Genomic DNA, 6,899 nt, shown 5'->3' on the forward strand with positions numbered 1-6,899 from the left:
TAGATGTTTAATAGGCATCTCAAATGTATAATGTAATCTTAATTCTCCACCCACCCCATGAATATGCCCATGCCTAGTTTTCTATGTATCAGTAAACTGATCGTGTGTGGCTTCAGTTAAAAGTGGGACTCCCAAATGGTATTTATAGAGGTCTAAATGTACAAATGTGCTTGACACAATGGATGGATGTATGGATTGTGATAAGAATTGTACGAGCCCCCAATAAAATGATTTCTTTAAAAAAAAAAAGTGGGACTCCTCCTTGAGTCTTTGTTTTTTTCTCATTGCCCTCTCACATTTAATTCAATTCAAGTGCTGTTGAAGCTTCCTCTGGGGGCATACATACAGCTGGCATCTGTTTGGTTCTCACCACTTTTGATGCTCCCATGGCCACCAGCATCTCTCGCTTAGATGATTGCAGTAACCTCCTAACCGGTCTTCCTTCCTCTACTTTTGTTATCGCACAGATTACTCTTCCAGATGGTACTCCGTGTAAGTGAGATCTTTTCCCTGCTTTGCTGTACACCCTCCAAAGACTCTTCACTGCACAGACTGAAACAGCAAGCTTGCTCCTATGGCCCAAAGGACACTCTGCCTACCTCTTTCACTCTCACCTTGTAAATCCCACTGAGCCCGTTACTGCTTAGGATGTTTGCTAGTCGTGACCTCTTCCTAGAAACAATTTTTTCCCAGATATTTAGTTGGCTTAACTCCATGTTAAGTGATAGCTCAAATTTTACTTCCCAAGAGAGATCCTCCCTGACTACGCAGCATAAAGCAGGGTCCTCCACGGATTCCAAACCTACTGTTTTTTTCCTCCTGGCATGTACTACTATATGGTACCATTTTGTTCTTTCATTTTCTGTCTCTTTTCATTCGAGTGTAAACACTGTAAGAGCAGATTCCTTTTCTCGCTTATTCTGATTATAACCTGAGGTCTGAGGAATCAGTGCCTCACACCCATTAAGCTTCAGTACAAGTTTGTTGAATGAATGAATGAGAACTGCTGGGCAAGCAATGAGCAAAAGAATGTACAAAGAAACAATATAGTATCTGGTTGGCACAGTTTAAGGCTTTCCTGGCAGGATTCCCTTTGCACTTCATGGAGTCTCTCACAGTAAGTTGCTATTGTTTGGGGCCGTGTAGTTGATAGACTCATAGTGACTGTCATGGATTGAATTAGATTCTCCTGAAAGATGTATCGACTTGGCTAGGCTGTGATTCTCATATTGTATGGTTGTCCAGCCTTCATTCATTTCGTGATCTAATTATCCCTCATTTTAAATGTGTTGTAAATACTGACTAGTCTGTGTTAATGAAAGGAGCTCCCTGGTAGTGCTATTGGGTGCTTTGGACTGCTGCTAACCAGAAGGTTGGTGGTTTAAGCCAATCAGCTGCTGTGCTGGAGAAAGATGAGGCTGTCTGCTCCTTTAAGATTTACAAAGCCACAGAAACCCTATATCTGGCCATTATGAATAGGAGTCAACTCAATTGCTGTGGGTTTGGCTAGTCAAAACACCCCGAACTCCCTGCTGCTCCCGTTCATAAAGATCCTATGGGAAAAATAGAACTGTTCCTTGGGATTTCCAAAGCTGAAACTCTTTACTGGGAGTAGAAAGCCTTATCTATCTCTGAAAGAGCAGCTGGTGGACTCAAACTACTGACCCTGTGACTTGGTGGGTGGGATGTATTAATGAGGAAGGATTCAGTTATGATGATGAAAATTGAGGCATGTTTTTTTTGGTTATTGAGGTGGGATCAGGGTGCGATACAAAATCTTTATTTACTCAGGCCACAACTCTGAGCCAATGTAAGGAAAGTTTCCTTGGGGTGTGGCCTGCATCCCCTTTTATAGTACAAGAGATAAAAGGAGGGTAAAGTAAGTAGAGATGAAAGGGGTCTGTCCACCACCAGAAAGAAGAGCCAGGAGTGGAGCATGTCCTTTGGACCTGGGATTCCTACCCTGAGAACCTCCTGGACCCTGGGGAAGATTGATGCCAAGACAAAGGGAGCTCCCTGACAAATGCTAGCCCTGCACGTGTTGAAAGGAGACAGAGATCTCCTTCTAATGCTGCCACAGAGAGAGAGCCTTCCTCTCCACTGATGCCCCGAATCTCAACTGTGAGAGGATGCTGTTGGTTTGTGGAAGCCATTGACTCATGGTATCTCTGTTGTAACAGCACTAGTTAACTCAGAAATGACCCCATAGGACAGAGTAGAACTACCCCCATAAGGTTTCCCAGGCTGTAATCATTATGGGTCAATAAAACACAACTAAACATCTTTCTGGTATTCTCTGCTTTCAACCAAGATGCATCTGACATAAGTAATATCTCTCATTCCACAAATTCTTCTGAATTTCTGGAAGTTCCCAGCTCATGTCCTGCTGCTTTTGAATTATATTTGGCAAACTATTACTTATGTTCTATATGAATGGTATTGTTTGATAATTTCCACATTCTGTTAACCACCTTTCTTTGGAATAGCACAAATATGGATCTCTTCCAGTCCACTGGAACTGTCTCCCCATCTTGGGGGCCAGTGCTTTCAGCCTTGCACCCATTTACTGAACCGTCTTCATTGGTTTTCCGTCCATTTCTGGAGCCTTCCATTTTGCTAACGCTTTTCAGCGCACTTGGGCTGCTTCCTTCAATACCATCATTTCTTGATCGGGTGCTACCTCCAGAAGTGGTTGAATGTCGACCAATTCTTTTTGAGAGAATGATTCTAGGTCTTCCTTCCACTTGGTTTGATGCTTCCTGTGCCATTCAAATTTTACCCACAAAATCCCTTGATATTACAACTTGAGATTTGAATTTTTTCTTCAATTTTTTCAGTTTGAGAATTTCGCATCATACTTTTCCCTCTGAAATCATGGTGCCACTAGGGAGTGGGGAGAGTGTGTGGAAGATGTGGACTGCACCAGGTGACACTGTCAGAGAGGATGACACCAAAATGATGGTTTATAAAATGTTTGCACACTGTTTGACCAGAAATGTATTATTTTTATTAAAATAGTTCCATAGTTACTTATAAAACAAAACCATTTTTCATAGCTCAGCATACATGTGTTAATATACTTATAAGGCTACAATGTTGTGCTAATTTACCTTTTGAACGTTCTAATACACTCAGGCCAGTGCTGTCATTATTACCCAATTACAATGATGCTTCAAATCACGTGGTTTCACCTGCAGATGCAACAATCTTGTGCTGCTGCTTTCATTTCTGTTGATGTTTTCATGGCGCCTGATTTTGTCATTTTTTGTTAGCTACAATATTGTTTTCATTAGTCTTGCAACTTCTTTGAGAATGAAATAGTAATTAGAGGGAAATAAGTAGGAAAATCAAAATGGGCTTCCACTAACAAATATGTAATTTAATGTAGAAAGATTTTGAATAGAATAAGGGGACACTGCATCATTGGACATCAGGAAAGGTGTGTGTCCGTCCACCATTTCCATTCAGTCTATATGCTATCATCACAAAGGCTGGACTAGGTGAAGAAGGCAGTGGCATCGGATTGGAGAAAGACTAATTAACAACCTGTAATATGCAGATGAGACACATTTGCTTGCTTAAAGGGAAGGGGGCTTGAGGTGCTTACTGATGAAGATCAAAGACTGCAGCCTTCAATGGGGATTAGACCTCAATGTAAGGAGACCTGAAATCCTTACAACTGGACCAATAAGCAGCATCAGGACAGACAAACAAACAAAAAGATTAAAGTTGCCCAGGATTTTATTTTGCTGGAACCCACAATTAGTACGTTAACATATTGAAAATCGAAGATGTCACTTTGAACACTTAGCTAAGTCTGACCCAAGTTGTGGAATCTCCATTTGCTCATATGCATGCAAAAGATGGAACTCATGTCTTTGAATTATGATGTTGACAAACAATATGGAATATATCATGAACTGCCTGGAAGAACAAACAAATCTCTCTTTGAAGAAATATAGTCAAAATGCTCCTTAGGGAGGATTTAGGGCGGCAAACCTTCCTGTCCTTACTTGGACCAGCCCCTGCCCCTGCCCTCCCTCCCGGAGAAGGGCCCTGGCCAGTGAAGGTCAGTGGAAAAGAGGAGGACCCTCAGCGAGATGGATCGGCACAGCTGCTGCCACAATGAGCTCCAACATCCTGCGAGGGTAGCGCAGGTCCAGACAAGGTTTTGTTCCTTGTATGCGGGTTCCTATGAGTTAGAACCAACTCTTAAGGACAATCTCTGGGAGCAGAGCAGCAGGCCTTTTCCCCGTGAAATGGTTGGTCCCCAGTCAGGAGACTGCACCAGGATGCACAGGCAAGTCCCAGTGCTCCAGGTGCGTGCCTGCCTGTCCCCACCCACTTATCCTAATTGCACCTTTGATAAGATTACCGGTGCTCTCTCTTATTGCACTCTCATGGCCCTGCCTCCGTTAGTCTTTCCTGGTGGCAGTTATGTTTGGGGAAAGCATGATTCAATCCACGATAACCTCACTGTCTCTATTTGCATTCTTGTTGGTAATGAGCTGTGAAGATTGGGAGCCTACTGTAATTTATTTCAGTAAATTTCAAGTAACTGTATAGAAATACTAGGCATAATCTCATAAATAAAACAAATAAAAAAGAATTTATGAGATCCTCAAATTCCCTAAGGAAATAATACAAGCACCAATAGAAGAAGCCACATTTAGGTAATAGAAAAGCAAGGTGTTTAAGAAGAGCCGTTGCTTTACAAGACCTGAAATTATCACTTGGAATGCAATGAAAGAGTGGGAAGGGTGCCAGGCTACCGAGAACCTGTATCATAGACCCTTACAGCCATTTACAGATAAAATGATCAAGGTCAAAGCAAGCTAGGTGATTCAATTTACGAAGGACATACAAGACAATAGGAAGAAATCCTTTGTACACACCAGCACCAGAGGAGGCTCTACCTCTTGATTAGATGTGGAGATGCCAGAATAGATAAGCATCAACAGCACATTCTTAATAGAAAAGGTGTGCTAACACGGGCCTTGTAAGCCAGGTGCCCCAGGCAACAGACTCTGAGGAGGAAATATGCTTGCAAAGAACATTGGGGGAGTGCTCTGGGGAACAATACCCTTGGGCAGTGAAGGAAGCAGAATGGGGCAGAGGAGAGGTGGAGCTGTGATGCACTTACCACACTCAGCCAATCCCACTGGGATCTTTGGAGGTAGGCGGGACCTTCAAAGATGCCCCGGGTTAAGGTAAGGGTGGCTGGGGGTCTTGGTATTCCTATGTGTGCTGCTGTGAGGGAGGGCTGCATCCTAGGATAAGGCAGCTAACGGTCAGCAGTTCCTGGGAGGGACTTTGCTCTGAGGCATCAGGAGCTATTCCTTTTGGCATCTGGGGGAGGAGTGCCTCGGTCCTGCCTTAGAAGCTTAAAAGGCAAGAGGATGGTGAAATGTTGTTCCACAGAAGGCGTTTTCTCAATGCGGTGCTCCCTTGCCACCCTATTTTGCCTGGGCCACTGTCACAGCCTTCTGGCGCCCCCTCCACTTGTGCACTCGGCCCCTTTGGACCACATGGGAGCTACCTGAAGCCACCCAGGCCCATCACATCCCTGCTCAAGTCCTTCAATGAGCTCCACCACCCCTATTATAAAGTTCCCATTCTTAGACATGATCTTATGTAGGGTGACCACATGAGCTCTCCTTTGAGAGTAACAGAAAGCCCTTTCAACAATCCCGCAAGGACAGAGGTTTCGACAAGGACTGCGCTGGGCAAACTGGGACATCTGTCCAGGTAATAGGACCACTGCTCACCGTCACCTCATCCAGTTTGTAACGTCTATTCCCGTGTGCCTTCTATTAAGGTCCTGACCCAAACTGAGCTCTCTCCGACTCCAGGGCTTTGCATTTGTCACATTCTCCCACTCAGCCTTTAAGGCTGCCTCCTCCCTTAAATGTCTAGAGGAAATTAATTTATTTATTCGATTTCATTGATTCTCCTTCAAACTGTTGTTAGCTGTCACCAAGTCAGCTCATGGAAACTCCATGCACAGTGAAATGAGATGCTCCACCACCCTAATCAGTTCTGAATCTGACTAGTATGACCCACAGGATTTTCATTGGTTGACTTTAGAAAGTAGATCTCCAGGCCTTTCTTCCTAGTTAGTTTTAGTGTAAAATCTCCGTTGAAACCTGTTCAGCATCATAGCAACAGCCCAACCTTCACTGGCAGAAGGGCGGTGGCTAGATGAGGTGCACTGCCCGAGGACTTTAAGAGGGTACCCTGCATCGACGCCAAGAATCCCACTTCTGAAGCTCCGAGGCTCCCAGTCTCCTCCCTAAATCACCCATTACCATCGGGTCAATTCCAACCCATAATGACCTTGTCAGTCAGATTAGACCATACCTATTGTGTTTTGCTATCTTTATGAAAGTAGATTGCCACCTCTCTCTTCATCCGAGTGGCTGGTGGGTTAGAACCTGGGACCTTATATCTAGTGGCTAATTGAAGGCTTCAACTGCTGAGCCCCCAAGGGCTCTTCATTCTCCTCCATAAACCAAATCAAATGCACCTCCACTGAATCAGTTCTGACTCATAGTGACCCCAGAGAACAGAGCAGAACTTCCTTTTTGAGTTTCTGAGACTTTAATCCTTTATGAGAGTACACAGCCTCAACTCTCACCCATGGAGAAACTGATGGGTTTGAACTTCTTACCTTAGAGTTAGCAGCTCAGTGTGCAGCATACTACAACACTAGGATTCCTTCATAAGACCTTTATTATTTTTCAAGTTATGTACACTCCTAACTCTGATCTGAAGGAGCCCTAGTAGTAGGCAGTTAAATATTGGGTTTCTAATTGCAAATTGATGGTTCAAGTCTACCAATTTCTCCAAGGGAGCGAAAGGAGGCTATCTGCCCCTTCAAGGTTTACAGAGGCAGAAAC

This window comes from Tenrec ecaudatus, chromosome 13, assembly GCF_050624435.1.
Source record: "Tenrec ecaudatus isolate mTenEca1 chromosome 13, mTenEca1.hap1, whole genome shotgun sequence".
Taxonomy (NCBI): domain Eukaryota; kingdom Metazoa; phylum Chordata; class Mammalia; order Afrosoricida; family Tenrecidae; genus Tenrec; species Tenrec ecaudatus.